General features: G+C 36.9%; 2 protein-coding genes across 10 annotated transcripts in view; one reads left to right on the top strand and one right to left on the bottom strand.

Annotated features, from left to right (window-relative positions):
• The window catches only part of FILIP1L (filamin A interacting protein 1 like), a 213,062-nt gene that overhangs the window by 160,189 nt on the left and 26,361 nt on the right, over window positions 1-26,512 (top strand). Inside the window, exon 1 of one of the 8 annotated variants that reach the window (XM_069785692.1) lies at window positions 13,222-13,457. The exons of 6 other annotated variants lie outside the window; for them this stretch is intronic. The gene's annotated coding sequence lies outside the window, so the exon portion shown is untranslated. Of the gene's footprint in view, window positions 1-13,221; window positions 13,458-19,806; window positions 19,858-26,512 lie in introns of those variants that run through there. One more of the 8 variants, XM_069785693.1, reaches the window with a different exon arrangement.
• CMSS1 (cms1 ribosomal small subunit homolog) overlaps window positions 1-26,512 on the bottom strand; it is a 244,484-nt gene that overhangs the window by 192,267 nt on the left and 25,705 nt on the right. The window lies entirely within an intron of this gene.

Below are 26,512 nucleotides of genomic sequence, written 5' to 3'. Positions count from 1 at the left end.
CTCTTGCACTGGTTATCAGAATCAAAATTGCTATGTGGTAATACTAGATTTTTTTTTTTTCCTTTTCTTGTTTTGTGGGGGTTTGTTTTGTTTTGTCTTGCTTTTTGGATTTTTGGGGGGTTTGAGTTTGTTGGGTTTTTTGTTTTGGTTTTTTTTGTTTGATTTTTTGTTGTTTTTTTTTTTATGTGAAGAGATACAGGCAGAAGTTTTCAAAGGAAAAAACCAGAATCATACATTTAATGCCAGAAAATTACTTAAATTAAATTGCATAATTAAAGGCCAAAGAATTACCTTTTGCCTCCATTTAAATTCTCAAGAGCATAATGAAACCAATAAAGATGCACAGCCTGAAACCTGGTATTTTTTTAATTTTGTGAGGACGTTGTTAATTACTTAAAGACATGGGTTCATGCTAAGAATGGGAACTATCCAACACATCTTACTTTTACACTGTATTTTGTTATCGAGTGACTCTTCCTGGACATGCTTGGTTATATTTACCTATTTTTTAAATATAATTGTCATCCCAGGGTTTTATGTTTTTTACTGCCAAGGCATCCTATGAAACCAACTGCAATTCATACAGAATAATGCTTTTCCTTAATTCTCAAAGTAGTGGCCCCAAAGTGAAATGATGTCATGTTGTTCTTATTCCTCTTCAGTGCCACAAATTTCTGCCCTTACAGATATCAACCTCACCTTTTCTGGAAGTTAAATAAGCAATTATCATATTTCTTGACAAACAGAAACATAGTAGAACATAGCTCAAACCCTCATATTTATGCTGATTCAGCAGTGAAAATTGGAAGAAATCCTCCACCACTTACTTCCATCACTAAAACGAACAAAGACGGGCCCCACAACACAGTGTTTTTCAATTCTAACTTTCTTCAAAAAGCATATAAAGAAAATGAACAGTCAGCAGGGTAAAGCAGCAAATACTGGGTCCCAGAAAGTTTCAAATGATCCACTGTTTGTGAGGGGATGCAAAAGTTCTTTGGTCCTTTTGCAGAAAAAGGAATATTAAGGCTTAAGTCAGAGCGGTCAAAAGGCAAGAAAGTCACATGGCAAGCTCCACTGCCAAAAGGGAGAAATCCCACAGGCTAATGTTTTTCTACCAAAATCCAGGGGAGTGAGGGGGTGGGAATCAATCTTTTTTTCCTAAACACACATCATTAACATGTATACTTAGCTCTCCAAATTAACTAATAATCCTTTGTCCCAATGTCTGCACCACAACTGGTATAAAGATCACTGGGAGACTGAAACAGTCACTGATGCCTACATGAATAACTATCAGGGACAAAATGTCACACACGCACACCGCAAACTTTTCTAAGCAGAACTGCTGATGAGTAAAAGTAAAGCAAGCTGGTAAGATGCTAAACATCACCTATTGCCCATCAAACGGATAACAATTGGAACTTGCATTCATTTTATTTAATCAAAAATTTGAATATTAACTATATTAAGCCTACTGAGTACTCATCCATGCTCTTTCCTGCGGATGAATGACAAAAAAAGGTCTAAGAACTACACTGCTGTGAACAGATAAAAATACAGTGAAGTTTTAAATAAGTCTTTGCAGTGTGTGCCTTCCTTTCCACTTGAGGATCTTCAGTATTAAACACACTTATGTCCCAGTTGTCCTTGAAGTATCAAGATTAATATTTTGAGGACACCACTTTCAAAAACAGTATCTTGTTTCAGGATTTTATGGGAGCACTGACCATCTGGAATTAATCTGGAGAAGAACTGGGGAATTCTGCGAAATGACCAAATCAAGTTTATTATTTCTGAGGATACGTTGGGACAGGCACATTTACAAAAAAGTTGCCAACAAGTTCCCATTCTTCAGCAGATATATCCGAAAAGCAAAGTTAATATTGATGGATGACTCATACTGGTGCCTAATTTAGTCTGGGAGCAGGGCACGAGGGAAGAGAGGAGCAAAATCCATGGCCTTGGGTTCAATCAGTCTTTTTACTGAAAAACACTTTCCGGTCTAAAAGGTACACATACCCAAAGGCTGACTAGCAGTTTTAATTTGAAAGTTTGGTGCAATTTTACCCTGAAGCCATGCATAAAAACTGCGTTAAGACAACACAGGAAGTCACCTTTAGATCATCATAACATAAAGCTCAGACTTTTAAACATTTTTTGTTTTTGTTTTTTTTAACGTGGTCTCATTTCCCACAGAGTAAGGGCTCACCTATTTATTTTATTTAAGATGAGGTTTATGAAGTCCAGGTTCATTAAAACTAGACTGAGATCACACAAAATACCATGACAATCAATAGGAGACCAAGCTTTGGTATCACTTTCATACAGCTTGAGAACTATGAACTCTGTATAATATCTTTCACAAAAAAAGGTCTTACTAAAAACCACATCAGTTCTGAACTGGGCCGATTAAAGTTGCCAGACACATAACAATAATTTTGCACATAGGGTCCTTAACACGTGAGTAACTCTAAAGAGTGGTTAAATTAGCTTAGAAAGACAAATTTAATATTCCATAATCAAAAAAGTTTCTTTCCAGTATTTTTAAGTGGATCATTTTCCAATAAATTAAAACCACAGACTGAGTGGAAATTGGTCTGCCTCCTTTGAATTCATTAACAACAGGAATTACACCACAGGAAATTTCAGCAAATCAGTCTATAAAAATATCTGTAAAACTCTTCTGGTTCTTTTTGTTTGTCTCAATACATTTAAGTACATTTACAGAAAGAAGATAAACTCTTAACCAATTTAAAAATCTTATTTTCTTCAGCTACACCCTTCCAAAGTGAATCCTATCCCCAGACTATTATTTCACCTCATAGCTGTTGATAGGATGGTTAGGAAATGGTTAATTCTGCAAGATTACGTCTTCCATATGCAACTAACATTCAGCATCCCACCCTAAGGGTACAATCAACCAATAAAGACTTTGTTCTGATTATGTAATGCATATATTTGATATCCCACTTGAGAGCTCTTTTGGATGTAAAGACAACTATAGCATAGTGACTTTGCAAATACGATGATGTAATGTTTGGAAGTAACAAAACATCTGAGCATGCCCACTGCAAACCACACAACTCAAAACCCCAAGCACATTTAAGTCTGAAATATTCAATTGCTGGAGAGCTGTGTCTCCCCTTCTGCTTTGTTTGCTCCGTAGCTCTTACGAACTTTCCGCTACCGAAAACAGAATCGCAATTTTCTTCAACACTAGCCACACAAAAAACCCACCCAGAACAACCCACCTTCGTGTGAAGTGAACAGGTTCTCAAAAAATGGAAAAAAAAACATTATCCCAACTTGTATTTATGAATAAGAATGTGAAAAATGTTTTCTAGATAACTTTAAGCAACGCATATGCCCAAAAGGCAGCAATCAAAAGAACACATGCAAGATTTGTGCAATTCTTAAGAGAAGTTGTATGTGGCAATCCAACTTGTATCAATATACCTGTAGCTTACGAGTTATGAAGGTGTTTAACTTGGGATTTACATTCAAATGTTGCCAAGTGAACACATATCCAGTACATTAATTTTTCAAAGTAGGAACAGTAATAGCCTATGAATGTCACAAGACCATGCACACACACATACAGTTTTAAAAGGACTGTCACCTCATGGAGCTTTATATATAGCAGCTTTCTTATTTCAGGTCAATGAAGAAATGTTTTTTAAAAGAGGAAAAAAAGCTTACTGAAAGTAAAACATTCAAATATTCACCAGAAGAATCACACAACAAAACAATAAAATTTTATTATCAACTCAGTAAAATCACTCTCACTGAAGAGGTTACTATGAATAGTGAGAGAGAGAGAACAACATCAGGGTCAGAAGAATGAAGACAAACACACACATCAAGCTGAAAGCTCTACTGGAAAACAAAGTGAGCATTTTTCTTCATTGTAAAAGAGGTGACCATTTTCACTATCCTCAATGCCATGCAATTGCATTGACAGCAATAAATTGGCCCTATTTGAAATAAAAGATTCCTAGGATAATTCCATGCAGAAATGCAAGACACGGCCATTTTCCATTCTAAACTCAGATTAATGCCAAAGTGAAAAGTATGCATTTGAGACTCTGTGTGGACTACTTCATGATTCTGGACCTCTTCCCTTTCCCATTGACCTCCCTTAGGGAACAAAACTACAATCATAAGCCTCCTTGCATTCCAGTACAAATGCTAAAAATGCCTCTTAATCATTCCTTCCCAGTCACTCCATCAGACATCGGCATATTCACATGGTCCTCCCTCCACCTTCCAATAATCCAACCACAGATTTTCTTCTTTCAACATGACAAAGGCAAACTGGAACCTCACCTGACAAAAGTTAGCCTCTTTTATTGCTTTTGGCTCCTGGATGCACTTAAAAATCAGAGACGAGCACAGAATAGCACAAGAAGAGAAGAGAAAAGACTTGTTAACATCTGGTGAAGTAGTTAAAGAAAAAACAAACAAACAAAACAACTACTTCATAGGGTGATTGGGTCTACCTGTTCCACTGCAGTTCTGAAAATAAAGAAATTATTATACTTGCAAAAGAATCCACAAACATGATTTCCCATCTTCCTTTTGTATTACTTAAGATATTAATGCTGCTTGCTGAAGCCTGTAGGAATTCACTACCAAAAATGGGCAGCTTTCCTGCTTTTGAGAAATACCTAAAATAGAGAAGATGCGTCCAAGAAAGCATTTTTCCACAATACTGAGGCAAAAGTAATGAGACAAAGTTTGGTTAAATAACCCAAATTCTGTGACATCAATACATGTGGAACACATACTGGTACAGCGTTTAAAGCTAAGGTATCACAAAAGCCCTCAATCACTTCTTCTAAAGAGTAACTAGCTGGAAGAAATCAAAATCCTTTGGAACCATTGTCCTTAAAAGCTCAGAAGTATCCACAGCTCCTTTATGTACATTTGCATATGCAAACTTTTCAGAGCAATTCCCAAAATGTCTGGAGGCATTTCCGAATTCGCTCCCACTTAAACCCTGCTCTCCCTGAGCAAAGCCATGGATAAGGGTTTCCACAAGCCTCTGAGCTATGAGTGTTTCTGCTCCAGGGATTCCCTTCCCCATCAGAACTGCTCCAAGAACTCTAACCACCCATCACACTGAGCACTGAGCAAACCATACATAGCAACATCTTTTGGCCATGACTTGCATTGATTTAGATATACACAGATAGCTACAAGTTAAGGCTCCACTTACATTCCCAATCCCCAAGGTCAAAGGCATTTTATAACTCTCAAATAAAGTGTTTATTCTTGTCAAGCTTTGTATAACCTTATGTCACTCTGGACACACCTTAGGCTTCTAGCAAAATAACTCCTCCTATTTTGGTAGAGTTGGATCCATGTATGCTCTTCTTTAATCAGCAGCAATATCAAGGAGGACCGATTTGTTTTATGTGAGAATAACCTTTGCTCACCTACTATGGGAACTCTGAAATAAAACCAGATAAAACCAGAAAAATAGGGTAAACCAAAAATGCATCAGAGAACAAAAAACTTCACATATCCCAAAACATAGACGTCTTAGAGTGGGAAAAGCCAACTTGAATCAAATTCTAAAAGGTCATGCACAACTGGGTCTTGTTTAACCAACACAACATACCTTTGGAATTTGGAAAATACTTATTCATTTGCAACTTCTAGTTCTAGGCCTCTGTTTATCATACACAAAATCCAGACACTTCTTTATGTATCACTCTAAAAGTTAAAATAAATAATAATTGTTGTCATTCTCCACAAAAAGGCTGCAAGCAGTATCCTAAGTACCATATTAAAATAACTGGAATTGTTTTTCTCCCTCTGCTGTTACTACTGCCTAGAGTTATGCACAAATATTTATTTATACATAAAGTTATGTATATATTGGGGAGGGGACAGGGGGACACGTAGGGAACAACCCAAAGATTAACAAATTTACCATGCTTATGTTCTGTAGAGTCACCTAAGAGTACTAAGGTCTATGATATTTTGTTGTACTATCCTTGCTAGGAAAAAACAGCTACGTTGAAAAGATATGCAAGAGAACAACAAATCGTATGTCCATTTAAGAAATCAGCTTGTTTAATTTTTTCTTGAGTAATAACATGGTCTGCTTCGAAGATAAATTATTAAGAATTATCAAATGTACCATGAGATTTTGTAGTGAAAGAAGCCACTTCATATTTCTCTTATATTAAATTGTATCACTACAAGAAAGAATCCAATACATGTCTACATTTAATCAATTCTATACAGTTCATCATGATCACACACTTAATATACACACAATTTTTTATGGACTGTAACTGTCTTTCATCTAATTAATATTAATCTTCATATTGTAAGCTTCTGAGTTCACTGGCCAGAGCAAATAGAAGCCAGAAATTATGCTCTGCCAGAATGCTTTCAATTAAGTTACCAAGGGGAAACAATGTTAAAAAGAACAGACACTTCATCCTTACAACTAAAAATAGATAACTGAACAGAACAGATTAAAAATAAAGTACTCAACAACTAAAAAAAACCCACAAAATAAAGCAGATCATAGAACACTGGGGAAGGTTGCAGGGAAGACTGTTTAAAGAGCACAGGATTTTAGGGACCAAAAAGGAATTTTTGTCTTTCCTTTAGGTGCTAGAAGAGAATTTCCTTAAATCACTTCTTTGTGCTTGAGTACAATTCTCAAGCATGAAGCAATTTGTAGGTTATTCAAGCATTTAGTTCATCTCCTGAAAGACTTTCTTAGTGATAGTCCGTCCTGTTGACATAATATCCAGAGACATGAGATCAATAAAAGTGTTCTCAGATAATGACACAACTTTAGTACTGCTGGGTTTAAGGTAACAGTTCTTAATGCTGACATGTCTCATGCAGGCTGCCATAAAAAAGCCAAATTAATACCCTTTTGTATTTATTCCCCTTCCTCACTCAAGGGTTTTGTGAAATTTTTGTTGCAGACTCTGGAGCTATGGAGTGTCTGAGTCTGCTAAATACATTTTCCCAAGCCCAAGAGACTCCTTGAACAGTACCTGCTGTGAGCAAGACTAACACAAAGAACTACATGTGACTACACGCTAGGAGATCAAGAAATTCTGTAAATACTTTTCCAGACTAGAGAATTGAACCAGGCAACTAAGTCACATTTCTGAACTATGAATCTATCAGATAGCTCAGCAATTCTGAATCCCAAAGGGATCCAAGTTTTACAAGTTGCATTACATCCCTAGGAATCCACAATCTAAAATGGCCTGTATAGGATACATTTGCCTCTGCATTATTTCAATACAGATTCCTTCAACAGGTATTGAAATTACCAATAACTTGAAGTACTGTGCTTTAAACAGGGACTACTGAAATTACAGAGAATAAGGAAAGCCTTTTAAAATGTACTTTTTAGCAGGGATCCTAAGTCAGGGGGAGGGGGTGGAGCAGAATTTATCAAGGTAGAAAAAACGTCTCTTATTAAATAGGTTTCATAACTTAAGTGCCAGCATCTAGAGACCCAAAGAAGGGCGGGTGGGGCCAAGAGCATGTTTGTGTTTTACTCGGCTATTGCAGGCAGCCCAACAAAAAAGTCTTTTCTCTCCTTGCAAAGTTTGCCTTCTTTAGCATCCACAGTCATTCTTTTACAACTTTACTATCTTTCACATAAGCTCTCTTTAACAGCTATATTTTCACTGGGTTAATCAGTAGGAGGCAAGAGAAGCCTACTCAAGAGAATTATAACAATGAAATGTAAGACACAATACATTTTGATCCCGGATTCTCTCTCCTTAACCACTAAAAAAAAGAAAAAAGTATGACAACTTTGTACTCCTCTATGTATAATATCAATGGCTCCAACAAGCCTTCTTACAGTTCCTAAGCTGCATTCAAGTCCATGTTCACCTAAGTGTGTGCCTCACAAGCTTGTGCTCTCAAAGTAGACCATGGCCTCAAGTGACTCCTGTAAAACTTGCAACCTGTAAGAAATGCACTGAATGCCAAATCCCTTCTACCGATGTGCTGGGCTTTGCACTCCAAGGCATTGGTGGAACAGCATCACCCAGCAACAAGTGAAGAAACAATAGACATGAAGGGAAAAGCAGAAGGGAAGAGATGGTCAGTGACATGGAGGAACCAAAGGAACTTGCAGTAACTTGATCAACTTCTTCACATCACCTGCATCGACAGGAGCATCCTCCATTGACGCCATGTTCAATTCATCTCTATGCAAAAAGTTGAGTTGACTTCACTCAAACCTGTGTGTTTATTAATCAAACAAGAATTAAACTGCTCAGAAAGAGGTTTGATCACTTTGGACAAAATGAATGAATCCACAACTTAGGTTAACACGTACAAAAGATCTGAGACAGGGATTCATGTCGAGTCAGACTTGAGGCTCAAAATGTTTCAGTCACATTATTTCCCTTAAGTTCTACAAGAAGAATCTTTCTTTGACTGAATTTCAAAGGAGATGGATGAAGAAAAGTAGGCAACTAATTACATAGTGTCACGTATTTTTTCTGAGGTCTAATGACTAAAGACAGACATTTAAAATATGTTCTACTTCCAAGCATGTTCAACAGATGTGGAACTTAGTACTTTCCAAGGTACCTCACCGCAACAGTCTTCACATGATTACAACTCACTTGCTATTGCGTTAATACTGATATGGCTGTCATGCTTCTAGAAATAGCCCAACTACACAGGCATACTTGGAGGTGGGGCAGGGGAGAGGGGGAGATAATAAAAATCTCAGTGCAGAACACCACAAACAAAACAAACGTCCAAGCCCAAACTACTACTTAAAATACACTATTGTGCAGAGTTTTCAGACTAAAGAACATTATCTCTTCCCATTATGGAGAACAGATTACTTGGCTACATACGGTTTATATAGACTAGGGGAAGGCATACAAATGAAATTCTATTCATCTTTGTCATGGTAAGCTCTGCCATGCAAAAAACGTCTTTTTTTCATAAAAAATTATCTTGGTCCCATACACAAGAGAAAACCATCTCACAAGCAGTTATGGAGCACTTGCCAGTTCTCCTTAGGAGAGAAGTCATTAGTACTTAAGAGATGTAGTCATCAACTTCTCAAGGCGGTGCCCAACAAAAAGGGATCTAATGATGCCTAATATTTGGCTAGGAATTTTATTTGTATCTGCCAAAGAAGGGAGAATAATGGAATCTGCAAACAATAGGAGAGTTTGGGAAAATATTTCTTCCTGCTGCCAAAAAAATTAAACACACACAGTAATGAAGATATGAATCTCTTTCCGTCCATGGTCCATAGTAAAAGACACACGAATCTAAAGAATGTTATCTTTAGAACTTTCCCCTGCTTCTCCCCCTTGCCTTCCACATGCAATTTATCAGTTGTCAGTGCATTTCAGACTGTCACTTAGCCATAATAGCCTCCATAGTTCTCTTCGTAATATTCAGAAATTAATCTATGCATTAGGATATAAAACACTAAAATACTCTTTACTGATGTGTCAATCACAATGCTAGAAGTAATAAAGACAAATTGGATACAAAATTTTTGAAGGATGCTATCAATCCAAGACATAATTGAAGAGTAAGCCTTCTTCCACTGAGTTAATGTCAAAACTCCCACAGACTTCAGAGACAAGGCTGAGCATACATTGGAGAAAAATCCTTGAAGTCACATGAGTTATTAAAACATTAAACATCAGATCCCATTTATGCAATTCATTAAAATTCAACTTGTCAATTTTGCATGTGTTTCAGTTCTCCAGTATCACTTGCAAAGCTTAAGCAGACCACCTCCAAAAAAGTAACCGGTTTTAAGTAATGTAAAATGCTAATAGAAGCTTTGACAATATTTGTACTTCTGTAGATGTCTATTTTTGGAATATGAAAGTAACCTAAAGGTTTGGACCCCATAGAGAATTCCAAAAGCCCGAGCTTCAACAATATCTGCACAAAGTGAATGTGACCAAGAGCCTGATTCAGCCAAGCGTTTAAATATATCATTAAAATCAGGCTTATGCTGAAGTCCTTTCCTTTTTCAACAAAAATACACAGGACTATGCTTTAAGTGCTTTGTTGAACTGAGGCCCAAGTTCCAATTTCCTTTATTTATCTTAGATACAAAATGGCTAAAGGAAGGGGTCAAATGCTGCAATAGATAGGTTATGGGTTTAAGGACACTGGAACTGCTGCTATGAATTGCTATGGGAAGAAAAAGGAAAGAAAAGTGGTTTAACGACAGAAGTAACGGGAGGAATTCAGATAGTTTAAGTTAAAGTCTAAACAACAGTCTCAAAGTCTTTTAGCTTATTTGTCCTATTCCTACCCCCCCCAATCGACCATCTTTCCAACTTCTGTTTTTTTCAAGTAAAATCCTGAGAGAATATGGGCACAAATAACAACACAAAATGATAAGGAGAGAGACTAGATGAAAGTCGCTGGAAGCAGGCTGCAGGGAGCAGCCCCACATTGTCAGGGGATGCACCAAATGATCTAAATAAGGTTTTCATTTGGTCTCCAATTTCTACAAATCCACAGTTTCTTTTGTTGTCACAATACTTGCAAATGCACCAATTCTGAACAACTGTGTCTAGTAACTAAGGAAACAGAATTCATTTTCAGGGAGCAATGGAGAATGAAACAGGCATATCTGCCTGCCCAAAGGCTTTTTTCCCCCTTCGGTGAAGTTCATCAGGGCCAGGATTCCACCTACAGATACTGGAAGACACTGTAAAAAAGCAGTAAAGGAAGGCTTCTCAGCAACTCTAGTTGTTGTCTCAGATATAAATAAGCTTTTCATGTTATAGTAAGCCAAAACTTGGAATTTTTAATGATATAGTTCCTTAACAGGGCTTGGAATAGTACTGTACTCTGTCCTTTTTTAAGTTGTGTCAATAGCAGAGACAGAAGTCAGGTCATTACACACTCAGCTGATGCTCTTTGATAAAGCTGTTTTGCAGAAGGTCACAGATGTGCACTTTTGTATCATAGAGGAAAATTAATTAAGAAACTAGAAGTTCATACTTTGGCCATCCCCAGATGTAAACACAGATTTATAAACAGGAGGATTTGCATTCCCTATTCCCTGCTCTAGCCTGCCCCCAGACTGCCAATAAACTTATCACCAGCACTATCTGAGCTGTGTTCCTAGCAACTCCAGAAGAGAAATGGACTGCAAGGATGGATTTTTGATTACCAGCTTTTGAGAAGTCCTCTTCTTCAAAGCTGTTTACGGTCTACAACAAGTGTTTCATGTGGGAGGACAAAAATGCAGGCAATTTTCATATAGAGATAGACTAGAGAGATAAGGTGTGTGCAGGCGAAGGGGAAGATGCAGGAAAAAAACCCAGAAACAATTGCAAAGGGAAGGAAAAAAAATTAACTGAGTAAAATACGGAAACAGTAGTTTTAACTCTAAGCATTCGTATGCTTGCACACACACACACACACACATAAGTAAAAAAGAATGCATGCGTATTTAACTCCTAGCTACCTTTCACAGATCTACTTACCTGACTCCCCCTGCAAATCTTAGCTGGATACAGCATCCTCCACAGCCTGCTCTAAGACAGTATCTTACACCCACAGTTGTCCTGTCTTTTTAAACAGAGTCTCAGCAGAAAAGGTGAGTATGTAGCTGAAGTCAGCTTCACTTTCCCCATACCGAGGTCACCTGGATGAGCTTTTATGTAATTCAGATGATCCACACTGACACAATACTTTTGAAAAAACTATACAAAATATTAGTTCCCCAAAACGTTAGCAGTTCAATTTTAGCTAAAGGACAGGTTATTTGGGGGGGTTTGGATATGATTATTAAATCTCCCTAGAATAGGAAATAAATCCTGGTCTGTCCATTGGCATATTCAAATAAGACATTTCATTATCTCTGAAACCATTTTGGAAGGGTCAGTATACAGGTATTGCACTATTAAATAGATTTGGAAGTTTTCTGATTTAAGTACCCAAATCTGAACTTCCTGAGTACCTTATAAGGGGGACACAGCAGGATCATCCATACACACAAGTTGCACACTTCTGAGTAAGCCTTTACCCAGTCACAGTGCAAAGGGCTGGCTGGAATTTTCCAACTGAAGAATAAGTATCTTCTTTAGGTTACACTCAGGGTAAATATGTGCAAGGTAGCTAAGAGATGTCTGTCTCTTCAATGAAATGCAAATATTTTAATCACCATTTGTCTTCATACCTACAGACAACACCTCCAAATAAATGAATTGCCTTATGTTAGCACGTTCAAGTATGATAAAACACACAAGAAGCAGGCAGTAGGACAGCTTAAGCTATACCGAAGTTTATCGGAAGACTAAAATCTGAATTCTGCAAATGAGTTGTGGATGCACCTACTTTAACAGAGCTGCACAAAATAGGATAGAATTCCTTTCAGTGGTCTAATTGACCCATCAACACAAAAGGACTTTATTTCATTAACTCCTGTTAACCCTTAGAGGAATTTCAAAGTGTTTTGTGCCTATTTCAAGTATTTCTTCCTTGTGTTCTCAATGTTTATTCAGGGTGCACACTGAAGGACAGGGAATACAGGAGATAACATTTAAGCTCTTCAACCTAAACCCTACATTTTGGCTTCCTGCCTCTTTCCTAAACATTAAAACAAACGACTCATTTCTTTAAGACGTTCTTACTAAAAATAGTTGGTTGGACTGCTTAATTGTGTTAGCTGAAACACAAACATATGAAAAGGAAAGGGTTTTGTAGCAAAAACATTGAAGAGAGAAAAAAAAAAAAAATCAGATTTCATCTGGCCTTCCCATCATCACTTAGAGAATTGTTTTGTAGTTACATCATCAGGAAATAAAATACTATCCTCTGAGGACCCCGACTCTTTACAGAAGGAAAAAAAAAAAGCAAGGCTCGAAGTTCATATCACCCTCTGAGGAGTTCAGCTAAATTCACATTTTTTGTCACATTAAAAAAAAAAAGAAAGAAAGAAAAAAAGAAAAAGCTCCCTTAGAACAACTAATTAAAGAAGATGACCTGGAATTTAATTTTTCCCTTCTCAAATTCTAGGCTGTGAGACTAAGTGGAAAACATTATAACTAATCAGCTAACAACTTCTAATGACTTTATTATCAATAATAGAAAGGAACTGCCCTAACCCAAACCTTCCGCACATTCTTCTTGGCCATGAACTAGTAGACAAATGCAATATTTCACACAGTCCTGAGCGTCAGCTGGAGCCAGAACACATTAATAAGCTTTCTAAGTTCTGGCTATCACTAAAGTACACCAGTCAGACACGACGAGTCTGCACAACACAGAGCGCCTTATATGGCAAGGCAATGACGTAATGCTCCATAGGCTTGGGGCATGCAAAGAGCCTATCTCTCATTGTTTAGTGGGACTGCTGGAATGCTCACATCTCTGATGCTACAGCTGAACGCCTCGCACCATGGAGCAATAGCTGACCCAGGATTTCTATAGTCCGGGAGCGCAAGGTAAGGGAGAGGGTGGGAAGCAAACTTCTTCTGGCACGCACTGGCGCTTCTTGCTTTTTCCTATTGACATACTTTTTAAAAAAAGTCGCTTCCAAAAAAAGGGGTGAGGACTGAGAAACAATGAAATACCCCAAAACAGCACCAGGAGATCTAGAAGATGTCTGGTTACTCGGAAGTAGGATGACTATTTCAAGCGTTAAAAACTGTATTTTAAACAATTCCTACAGAGCCAACAGATGAGGAATTAATTTAATGTTAAAGGAGGAGGTAGTTATGAATTACACACACTTTCCAAATGGTCGGATAAAATCATGCCTGCATTTAAAGCTGTGGAAAGAGTCCAACAGTATTGTAATATATTAGGTAGAGCTACTGCCTCTCTTTATGCTGCATTTATATGCATATGCTATATATTAGTAGACATGTATGTCCATATGTCTCTAAGCATTTACTATACTTTTGAACGACTTTTACTGTAGTTTACAGAAAGACATATAAATTGCCACAAACATTACTTTGCAATAAGATTATGCTATGTCTGAAAGAAACAATTGTAAGTAGTTTAATTACTAACAAACTTTTCAACTCCTACACACTGCTTCCCTCTTCTGTGTCTTGTGTGCAAGTGTCAAATCACAAGTGGACAGAGATGTCAGACTTTGATGAAAAAACTTTAAATCCTGGTCATCAAATGATAAGGCTTTCAAAATCAGATAACCCACGAGTCTTTTCGAGGCTTATTCTGCAAGATGCTGAAAAGTACTGCAGTTATTAACTCTAAAAAAAAAAAAAAAGAGAATCGAAAACAGTTCTGATGAGGCACTAAGCACCTTGAAAGATTAGACCTTAGTGTGTTTATAATTCACATCTGCATAGTATACAAAATTACACTGTCCTCTCTGTTGATTAAGGGCCAAACCCTGTCAAATCCTTGTTTATAGGAACAACTGCAATTAAGTCAATTGTACTGTCCTACTTGCAAATTCAGACTACTAAGCATTACTCTCCAGAGTCTTACGTGTAATTTAAAATGTTACAAAAGTTAGACTCCTTAAGACCTTTAAACTCAAACTCTTCTTAAAAGTAAAACGTGTTTTTGTTGTATGTTTTCATTTTCCTTAGTACAAAATTAAATCAGCATTATATGTTAGGACAGCAGAAAGGGTTTTGGGGTTTTTTTCCCCTTCACTTAATTTTTTAAATCCCGCAAAATCCTTGTTCAAGTATGTATTTAAGAAAAATCAAAGCTGATATAGTACAGCAATGCATGCAATTATCAGGCATACATGGATTTAGAGACTGAGTCAAAATATGTGTAAACGTTTTTGGGGGTTTTTTTTGCTTTAAACAACAAGAAAATATTAAGCAGTTATTTTCCCCATGCTTCTAAAAATGTAAATATATAGAGACACATTTCACTTCAAAGATAATTAAGGTATTTGTGTATTATTAACCTTGGCATTTAGATAAAGGTCACATCCATGTTTCCAAGACAATCTTTCTTATAACAAGCAAAGTTTACACCTCTGTTGATGCCTTAAGTCTGCCTAGCTATAGCATCAGGGAAGAGTATAAACATATAATATATATAGAATGAAAAGAATCCTAGCAACCAGAACAAATGTAAGTCTATAGTAGAAAACCAATACCCTGGATCAGTATCCTAAGCCCTTTACAATGTTTTCTGCTTGCTAGTCTGTCATATCTGCAGACTTGCAACCTATGTCCTAGCATTTTCAGATCTCTTCGCTGATAAATGATTACTTGGTTTCCTACATATCCTATGTCCAATGGGTTTACTACTTAATAAATACATTGTCAACTTATAAAGTGGAAAAGTTAGCTACGTTATGAAAAGATATGTTATGAACCAAAGTTAAGTAACAGACCTCAAAAAATGTGTCTGAGTAGAAAGGATAACCTGAAGTCAGAGGACTATAATATGATGAAGAAAAAATAGAAATAGCATTCACAGAAGTGCTATACATGCAATAAATACATATATTTCATAAGGGCAGTAACTAGAAAAAGAAAAAGGCCTACCCATAGGTAAGACACTATTTCAGCTCCTCCAAATCCAACAGAGGAGGGTAACAGTTATCATTAATTTCTGCTTTAGCAATATCCAAAGAACCATCTGTACTGTGAATGCTGCTAGCCTAATACAAATCATAACATCTATGAAAAGCCAGAAGAATTCCATTTCCCATAGTCTGTCTGTCTTAGATTGAAAGGGAAAACATTCTTCACTTAATACTTACAGGATCAATTTTGGTCTCATTTATACTGGTAAAAGTCCAAAAAAATTAGACTGAGGTATGATGATTAAAATGTCTGTTGTTTTCCCCAACCTCCAGTATTACACTCCTTTGTTTTATCAGATTTCTTAATATGTATTGAGAACATCTAATTTTAAGCAATTAAAATGTTAGTTTGCATCACTTAACAGTAGAAGGAGACAGTAAAGGAAAAGAATTATCGCATAATTCAGTCTTCAACAATGGCATTTCTTCACTTAAATTTCTTTATATAGTATTTTTTTTACAACATCTAACATAAACAGAAAGCATTTTAAGAACAAGTATATCCTCCAGAAATTAAAGTCAACTTCCTATCAAACTGCATTGACCCTTTGTTCCGTCCCTGTCACTTCCCTTCCCTCTACTGACAAATGTCACGTAACTGCTGACAGCAGAATTTTTAGAGGTTTGATCCAGAAGACCAAGGGATGCAACTTAGACTTATTTTATTTTCCCCACCAGTACTAGCAAAATCAAGTTATTGCTTGATTTTTGCTGAGTAACAGCACTTTCATATTATTTACCTAATACTGTGATGAATTATCACATTTGCCATTGTCATGGAGTAAAAAACCAGCCTGGTTTTACTCCCAGCAAGTTTCCCCTCTGTAGCAGTTCTTAAAAGGCTGGCACTTCTCTTCAGGAAAAATTCTTTACCAGGTGTAGTTTGGCATGGACAAGTGAGAAGCCACTGCTCCTCTGGACCTCTCCTGCAAATAGCTTCTCTCAAATCCTGGGTGTGGTTACTACCTGAGTACACTTCATTTAAGAAGCAATTAAAATAGCTAAGTCAGAGAATCTTAAGGAGTTTACAGTGTAGGAAGACAGATCTTTAAAAACCATCCTGTAAAATTTTCGTTCTGACTCATTAATAGTTCCCCTTAATACTTTAGCCTGTCATCAAGTTGATTTGAACTTAGAAACTATACCCTACCAGTAAAAATAAATTATTTTTAATTGCTTAGGTTTGTTTTTCTCATATTGAATGGATTCTGCCATGGCATCCTTGAGGTTTATGTTGAGCTTTTTTGAAGTGGCTGAAAGCTTGATTAGTTCAGCCATTCAATAGAGTGTATTACTCAGCTCCAAGAAGGTAAGAGGCATTGCTGAAAAATTCTAAATATAGTGCCCAGTCTTGTGATTTAAGTGAAGTAATGGACATTTTGAGTCTTAACACCTCTCAGTATGTTATGCTGATTTTGAGGTTTGCTGCGTTTTCTGTCAGCGAGACAAAAATCGCTTTGCTGCACGTCCAGGGCACCATGTTGTTTCTGGAAGGTCAGTAACAGCACTCACACTGATGGACCAATGGAGCACACTCAGGTATTCACAGCTCACTTTCCTCAAGTGTTCACAAATTCAAGGAAAATATATTTGAAGATTTTCTGTGGCAGTCTGTAGCCGCCAGTTAAAAACAGTACAAAAACAACACCTCCCAAAGCACTGCCTCCTCACCAGAGCAACAGAACTGAGGTGACAGTGAAGAGGTGAATGTTCATGCAATAAATGAATGCTAGCTGTGCAAACACCCAGCAACATCATTGTATAACCCTCCTTTAATAACAAAATGGAAAGCTTGGGGGTGCAAGTTCAAACTAACCTTGCTAGACAATATTTCAACACAACTCAAAGTCCTGTAACCTTGGTCATTCAAGTTGATAAATGCACATAACTTTTTGCCTGTTGCAGAAGTCACCCTTTCTGCTACATCATGCATGTCACAATGAAGTAACACAACTGCTCGACTTCTGTCACCAACTGGGCAGGGGACCTATGGGTGACCACCAGAGAGTGGCTGCTGAGGTAAATAAAGAGAACTTGAGCCATTTTGCTTCACACTCTATGCTCACAGGAGCTGAGCAGCCAGAGCCCACAACTACCTAACTGCTCATACTCAAGCTTCAACAAACCTCTACAGACGTATTTCAGGTAGGGTACACAAAGCTCAAGTGAACATGACTGAAAATGTGGGTGGAAAAAATGGAATACTTCTGACAAGAAAAACATTAATCTTGCATACGTTTCAGGGATGTGAAACAACGCATCAACCAAATTTCATTGTCCTTTATAGGCTTCCAAAGGCCTGGGAAGGAACACAACAATTGCACTCCAGAAATGATAGGTTAGAGTTCTTAAAGATCTGCCTTAAACCTAATATTCAAAGCAATTTCTTTCAAATTCATTGCAGATAATGGATTTAAAACTTTGTCCTTTTTTATTGGAGACTTATCTAGTGTTTGCATAGCAACTACTGTAATGAAAGCATAAGAGAAAAAGGAAAAAATTTAAAAACTGAAATGAAGCAGCATATTGCTACTACCATGAAAAAAACACACAAGATTGGGTGTTTAAAAGTGGAAAGTAATACACTCATAAAACTCATATTTTCATTACATATTGGATTTCAGCACACGGACAAAACCATCTTAGAGAAAGTATAAGCTGACTGAATTCTGTCAACTTTTTATGGATTTAATCAATATTCTAGTAAAATATGCATAACTTTAAGCCAAATCATAAAGAAAATGAGGAAATTTTATCACTATTAAGTTTGGATTACCTGAAACTAATGTCACCCATCACATTCCCAAACATGATTCTATTCTACTTAGCTACACAGAGGTTTCTCAGAAGAAGCCTAATGTATGCCACATTTGTTTTTGTTTCCAGCTTCAGAATGCTCCCCCCAGTCAAGCACATTCTCAGCCTCAGCAGAGCCATTCTGTTTCAGATCCCTACCCAGAGGAGAGGAAAATGAATTATATGAACCTAATTTCTTTTTTAAACTTTGGTCACTTGAACCTGGGGATACAACAGCTCCACATTTGGGACAGCCAACCCCTGACCTAAATAGCTGAAATGCAATGCTGAACATACTAACTTGGATGTAGGAAGGTGGGAAAAAAATGGCAATTTGTTAATACTCAAAGCTGAAACATTTTCTTAACTTGCAAGATAGTACTATATACTCCTTGATTTAAAGGGAAAAGGCTTTTCACTAGCAGCCCCTGCCACTCCCAAATTAAATACTGAATTGGCTTCAATGAAAAGGCCATGAACCTTGGCAGGCTTAAAACTTCTCCTAAAATACATGTTTCTGAAAACATATCTAATATATAAATGGGTATGTGCATTTGCTTGCATGTGTGTTAGCAGAGCAGGGGGATAAAAAGCCTCTGAAGCGAAGTCAGCAAGTACAGCTTCAATATAGGTCAATTCAAGATAGGTAAAATAGACTGACTATGAAGGTGGTGCAGGGACACCACCAAGCAGTGGAGAATGCTCAGGCTTGTGCTGGGAGGTGCACAGTTGATTCCCTTTGGGAAAGAAGCAGACAACAGCTGACAAAAATCTTCAAGCTTACATATTTTGCTAACCCCTGTAAAGGAGAAGGGAAGAAAATATAACAGTATACAAAGAAGCAGCCACTTTGGAAAGTGTCTGCTTGCCCTTGCTTTGTTCCCATCCTCCACTTAAAGCTCTAGATGATTACTGCCATCTTTGTAAATAGCAAAATTCTTCTATTTCAGTCAGGATTAACTGGGTGGGGGGGAATCAGAATTTGACAAGGTAACATTTTATAACCTGTAAATAACCCTCTCATATCTAGGCTAATGCAGTTAACCAAACAACTAGCAAGTTCTGTCTATAGATAATTGTGTCTCTTTATTCTCAGCATTTGAAACCACATTATAAATTAATGATAAAAGCTAAAATGTATTACATCAGAAACATGCTGTACATGAAAGCATGCTACAGCTCCTTCATTTTCAGAGTGACATCTGAAAATAGGAAAATATAACCTAAACATCACAGACCATAAGCCAAGAGGCAAGAAAAGAGATCAAATAAGGCGTGTAGCCAAATGCCCTTCAGTCACATAATGATACTGAGTTATAAATCAATTTGGGGTACAATAATGAGGCAGAGAATGTTAGACTGAATGAACAGGGGATACCTGGGAGTCTAAAAGTCTTCATAAGAAGGGGCAAGGGAAGCATACATACACACGACTCTCCCCTTTCCTAAAAAAGCATTTTTGTATGACGGTTTTTGAAAGGCAGAGAAAGAAAACTGGAAAACAACTGAAGATGGAAAAAGTAAGTATCTCTCTTGGCTTTGGGAAGACTGTTCAGACCAATTTTAAAAGAGTTCAAGAAACCATTGGTCACAGAACAGATAGAACTAGTTAAATCCACTTTTTCATCATAACAATTTAGGGTTTTTTCCTAAGAAATAGAGAAACATTTATTTTCCAAAGCAAGCAACAGTTACTCCAGCTGCTGAACACACATGGTGGTAACTTAAAAAAAAAAAAAAAAAAAAAAAAGAAAAGCTGATTCTAGATACAAACTGAGTGGACATATGACTAAAGGACCCAATTTTCTTTCATGCTTAAGCAGGGTATGTGATCTTTAATGCGGTGAACTACTAAGGCTGCAGAAGAATGAAAAATCTTACTTCAACACATCATAATCAACAGATCTGACAGTAAAAGATGTTCTTTAAACAATTCATCACAGCTGAAGAGGCTACTTAAATCAGTATTTGTTATTTAAAGTGTTATTTAAATATGTGAATTAAATCTATGAAGTAAACCTTGGTTAGAACTACAACCATTAAAAAAAAAACCTCTCTATCACCTTTAGCTCTCCACTGTAGCTTCCTATCCTGCAGTCTAAAACAATGTGTTAATCCTCTTTGAAGAGGATCAGTTTGGAGAAACCATGTAACCTTAAATCCTGAACAAGAGCACCTATGCTAAGGATTAACACACTTTAAAGAAACATGCATTGACTTTGCACCTTTAGATGATTCACCAAGTGCTCCCAGGCCAATGTGGCCCCAGGTCCTACTGAGACAAGGGAAAATGCAACTTTCAAACATCCCACACTTCAAGTCCCAACACATTCAGATATAGGAGACATGCAGCAAGACATTTAGCAGGGTTAGGACAGACAGCAAAAAAACCTCCAGGTAGCAAAGTCCCCAGAACTACAGAGCTTCCATACCTAGAACTGTACCCAGAAGCAATTTGTAATCCATCAGAAATAGTTTTAATACAATTTCTGAAGGTCACATACTGCAAAACAGGAAACTAGCAGCATTCTTCATCACTTGTAGCTTCAAAGCCATTGTTAGCTAGTTAACCATGCTGCAATGCATTGCTACAACCTCTCTTTCACCTGCATCCTCGAAGACAAAGTGCTGGCCAAGTCTGTCTTAGAGAAAATGGACACCCTCATATTATCAGGTCTACAGAAAAAAAAAAGATGCATATTTAGCTTCAAAGTGAAATCTCTGTTTGACATTAGTGTTATTACTGCTTTTATTACTGCCAGTCTTGGCTACTAAAAAAAGTTGCAACTGTATCAGCAGACCTGATTAAATAAAGTCTTTTGCCTATTTGGAAATCCTCAACTACACTGCTTCATGCAACTTTGCATGAAGGAAAAATTAAGTATCTCAAGCTAAATTTGCAGTAACAATTAAGGTTGTTTTCTGCCAAAAAAAGGAATGGGGTGCCACCCAAGCCCAGTCGTCAAACACTCAAGAGTTTATTATACACATACACAGAGCTACTTCAGGAAGTAAGCACACCAGAAAAAGGGATTGCTTTTGTCTTAGGATGTATGTATGTAATAAAGATTTCATGGGTACAAACAGGACCCTCAAGAAGTCATGGAATTTTACCCTCCTGCACAGGAGTGACACCACCTACATCATTCCTGAGGAATGTTTGTCTAATTGTTTTTAACTAGCCCCATTTCTCCAAATGATGGCAAACTCGGTCTTCCCAGACAGCCCCATTCAGTACTAATGTACCTTTATTTAACTTACAGTGTTTAATCTATGTGGTTCTAATCACAATTTCATCACATAAATTCCTGTCATGTGCACTGAGCATGTGGAGAACATACTAAAGTTTGCAGCCAACTTCCACCTGTCTAAAAGTGAGTGGCTACTGTATGACTGAGCAGTTTATCCAGGACTGGCAGCAACGAGGAGGATCCCTTCAGTTCAACAGAGGAAGTGCACGTGGCAGTATGGAAAGTTCTAAATTTCACCACTGCTGCTGACTGATAATATACAAACAAGGCCATGATTAGCTTAAGAGATAGGCACAGTGCCTATTCTGCCCGTGGATGAAAATGTGCCCCCAGACATTTATTTCTATATAAAATGTGTGTTAAAATTGTTTTAGAGAACATCCAGTTCCTGTAAATGTTATGGGAAAATGACATTTACGACTAACCAGTCTCCTCTGAGTAACATGATGTGTTATTGTTGGCTGAGTGCCATTTTCTGTCATACCAAAAATAATAACTAATTGAAGTTTAAAAAAGTTTGTATGAATTGGATCCTTGCACAATTATGCCCAGTTCTGGTCAAAACAGCAGCGCTAGCACTGCCGCAGGTGAATCAGATACCAGAAAAGCACCTATTTTCCCAACTGCCCCCCAGAAAAAAGCATCCATAAAAGAGGTCCACCTTAAACCTACACACTGTGATGTTATATACAGAATAAAAAAACCACAATCAAATTCTAGACAGGATTTATCTATTGAAATTGCTTAAAGAAAACTCAGATTGTTCTCTTAATCTAAAACAAGTATTATCATTAAACTGTAAAGTGTAAAAAAGATAACTTAAAGATTACAAACTTACAGAGCTGAAGCAACTGTCTCATTCAGGGAATCAGCATTTCTGCAAACTCCTCAGTCACTTGAAGGATGCAGATTAAATAGCCAAGACAAAAACTCAGCCCTCCAACTATTACACTTCCATCAACAGTAAACACAGCATGGCAGTGATAACTTAGTAGGATTTGCCTCTTACAAACTAAACACACATGGCTGGGGTAATCAGTGCTAGTAGCTGCCTGACCAGAGATTTTCAGAACTTGGACAAGCTGCGCTCCCTTGTTTGTGCCTAATCTTCCCATGGGGAATGGAGGGAAGGCAGGCAGGGCTCTAAAAGACATTTTTCAGGAGCTCAATTAACTCCTGCTACAATTTTTCACTTGCTAAATCCTAGCAGTAGGCTGCAATGGTACTGACACTCCAAACAGAGGATGCAAACACATCACCTGCCCTCGGCGGGGGGCAGGGAGGGGGAGGAAAAACACTGTCCTGTTTATCTCTGTAGTAATGAGATTTTTTAATAACACTGGTTATTTTAAAAACAGCTCAATAACTGTGGTCAAGCAATAATGTTCTAGCAGCAATGCTTAAAGTACACATTTAAAACGCAGATTCACAAAGTCACAGGATCTCTCCCATCAATTCAATTTGTTATCATTTAATATCAAATAATCAAATTTCAATGACACTGTCATTTAAAAAAAATCACAAATTATAAAAAGCAGTAGTTGTCTTGGTTTATTTTGCATAGTTACCATACATGCTATTAAAAACCTCTTTGGGTTAATACTAATTCTCAAAATAATCTGTTACAGTAAGTCAACACTGCTTTTCCGTTTTAATAAATCTGAAGTTCAGGCACAAAATTTTACTTGTTAAAGATGAATAAAAGACAAAAGCAGGACCCGGATTAGTAACTGAGAAGTTCTGCCTCAGTCTTGTTGCTTTGACCCCTATACCACATCTCTTGTGGTTCATCTTTCCATTTCTTTCTGAAAGCTTTCCATCTGCAAAACTATAATTTCCTGGCTGACGTAAATTTGAAGAGTTCCAAATTCTGGTGTTGCATCTGAAATTACGTGCTTTATTTCCGACCTTACAGGCAGTGTGAAGGGGGGCAGCGGGGGGGATGAATATGCACTATGGCAATATGAAAAACATCCCAAACTACTAACAAAACCCAAGTCATATTCCCTTGAGCCGGTTAAGTTATTGATGCATTTAGATTCAGAACAGAAGAGGATTAACAGTCACACTACATGCACAATTATATGCCATTGAAATGCCAACAGTAACAGATACTGACTTCAAAGAATACCTGAAATAGCTGTTAAATCTAGAAAGAGAGAAGAAGAAAGAAGAGTGCATCTCAAAAACGGTGACACATCAGAGTCCAGCTCACAGTTCATTATGCCATGTATTCTAGTAGCTGAACTCTGGGACCCAGAGTTTTAAGGCTAACTTCAAGTAAAGCTCCTTAATATTGTGGTATTGTCAGGTCAGTGCTCATTTACAATTGTTTTTCAGGATATGCAGTCAAGAAAAAAAAAACAACAAACAAACAAACAAACAAACCTGCCAACGATTTAATAGGATCTCAACTTCTTCACTCCCACCTAAAAATCCTGCACCTTCCTAACAATCTGAGACATTGCGGTTAGCTACAATTACAAGATTAGAAATGAACGGACAGAATTACCAACTATCACCTTGCACATTCGAATAGTTACTGCCACAGAAAGCATTAATACTTTTTACACAAGACTGATGTTTTGATAAGTGATTTCCAAGAACATCTAGATATAGAAAGAATATAATTCAAGACAGAAAATTATTTTCTTAAACTGAGGTTTCATGATAAAACAAAACTGAATTTTAGTGCTGAATTAAAATTACTCCAACTGGAACTGAATGTTAATCCAGTCTTAAATCTTAAATTAACCAACATAAATTTGTTAAAATTTCTTGTGCCATTTACTGTCATCAAATTCACACAGGATTTCATAACATTTATGGGCGCCAATATCCCTATATCACCAGGAAGAATTTTCAGCAGCTTAGTAGTTGTGAAATCATAGTCACAAACAACATTACTGTTCCAGATTAATTAATTTTCAAAAGAATATATTATCTGTGAATGTTTACTCAGCATCACAGCTAAATACATTGGGTTATCCATTTGAAATTTTGCCCGTTAACCCAGAACTGGCAACATCATTCATCATATATGACTTTTATTAAAACTTGCAAAGCAAGTCAGCATTTTAAGTATCAGATAAAAAAAATAATTACTCTGTGGAGTAATAAGCAGAACTCACATCCCCCTCATTAAAAGTTCTCATTTCATAAAATAAATTTCCTTATTGGGAAATTTGCCTTACACACTAGTCTCTTGCATACATACATAAATAATATACTGGACAACAAATTTTAAAATAAGTGTTCGTGTTCTGTTGGGAAGTTCTGACTGATTCAGATAAAGCCAAAAGATTACACAACAGCTATGGTATGTTGTTGCTGCTGTAATTTCAAAGGCTTTTGACTTTCTTTATGACAGGAGGAAAAACGAAGCATTAATAAAAGATAATAGGGAGCCATAAAAGTAGCTATAACATATGTCTTCATAAAAACTACACATCAGTAAGTAGAACTGTAAGCAAAGGAAAAAAAAAAATGCATAGCCACCCCAAGACCAGAAACCCATTTTAACAAACCCAAATCTTGTTGCAATAAACTCTGGAAGGTACAGACAGACTGGCTTTCTTCTGAAAATAAATATTTAACTGCCTTGGTGTCAAAAATTAAAACAACTTGTAAGATCTACCAGAAATGAAGCAGCGTGTTTCTTCTCTTATTAAAGGCCAGACCATGGCTTATTGCTAACTGGGAAGAATGCCTCAGACGAAGAGGCATGACTTCATCTACATTTAAAAGCTTTCAGCTTAGTGTTTTTATTTGCATTGTAGAGGGGGAAATTCAAGCACATGTCCAAAAACTTTAGAAGCAAGTCTCCCTCATGTTATAACCTGTAAAACCTCTAGTAAGCCACATCTTTTACCTCAGGAAGGGTGAAGAGCACGATCTAGATAAAAATATGTTATCTTAATGATTCGCACGCACACACACAAAAAAAAAGAAAAAGAGAAGAAGTCACAGATGTTCAAAATCTCAGTCATTTCTGCAGGATGATCTGATAAAAATAAGGATATTGATAAGGTGTATATTAAAATCTCCTCATTACTTTGGTGGAAGGAATGATAAAAGTACAGCTTTACAAAGTAACACCTATTTCACTTGCATTCTTACAGAACACAGCCTTTTCTAAAGTTATCATTAGAAGACTGCTTAAAGAAAAAAAATAAATGATTGTTTATTCTTAGAGTAATGATACATTCTAGAACAAACTCAAAAAATTAAAAAATAAGGGTCTTGCAATCTCAGTCTCCCACGCTTTCTTTGGTTTCCCTGAAACTCACAAGGAAAAGCTGCCCCCTTAGAATCCTATAAAAACATAAATTAAACAACGTTGATGTAATACATGTCCCCCCATGACAACGGAAAATGCCACTTAAACAAAAAATGCTATCATCTGACACCAAGACGATGAACTGTTTTGGGAGTCCCCACGTCTTGTGGAAAACACATAGTCATTATATTGCTAAATATAATGTAGTGTAGCTGAAGCTATATGCACTTGAAAAAAAAATACCTGTAAAACAAGACAACACAATTGAATGCACAGTATTAACACCAAGAAGCTGTAGTATGCATACCGAGGAAAGCCATTACAAGCGACTACTCCTCTCTCAGAGGAAAGCTGACAAATACAATTTCTTTAAGGAAATAAAAAAGCAGGCAACTGGTATTGCAAACAAGTACAATAGTAAGCCACAATAAAGGAGTAATTTATAACAGAAGCTCTGAAGAAAAAGTAATAAGACACTGCCCTGACTCTGTTTAACTACCTAACATTCATGTTCATAAAAACAATTTCCAATGCCTGTTTTTGCTGGCCTGGATTCAGAAAGGGTTCTTGTAGTCCTATGAAGTCAACTGCTTGGAATTATCTGTGAAAGCTTTGACTAAATGATATACCTACCTTTGCCTAATA

The sequence above is a fragment of the Haliaeetus albicilla genome, chromosome 6 (assembly GCF_947461875.1).
Source record: "Haliaeetus albicilla chromosome 6, bHalAlb1.1, whole genome shotgun sequence".
NCBI lineage: Eukaryota > Metazoa > Chordata > Aves > Accipitriformes > Accipitridae > Haliaeetus > Haliaeetus albicilla.
Note: the sequence above shows the minus strand (reverse complement) of the source record. Positions and strands in the feature narration are given on the sequence as shown.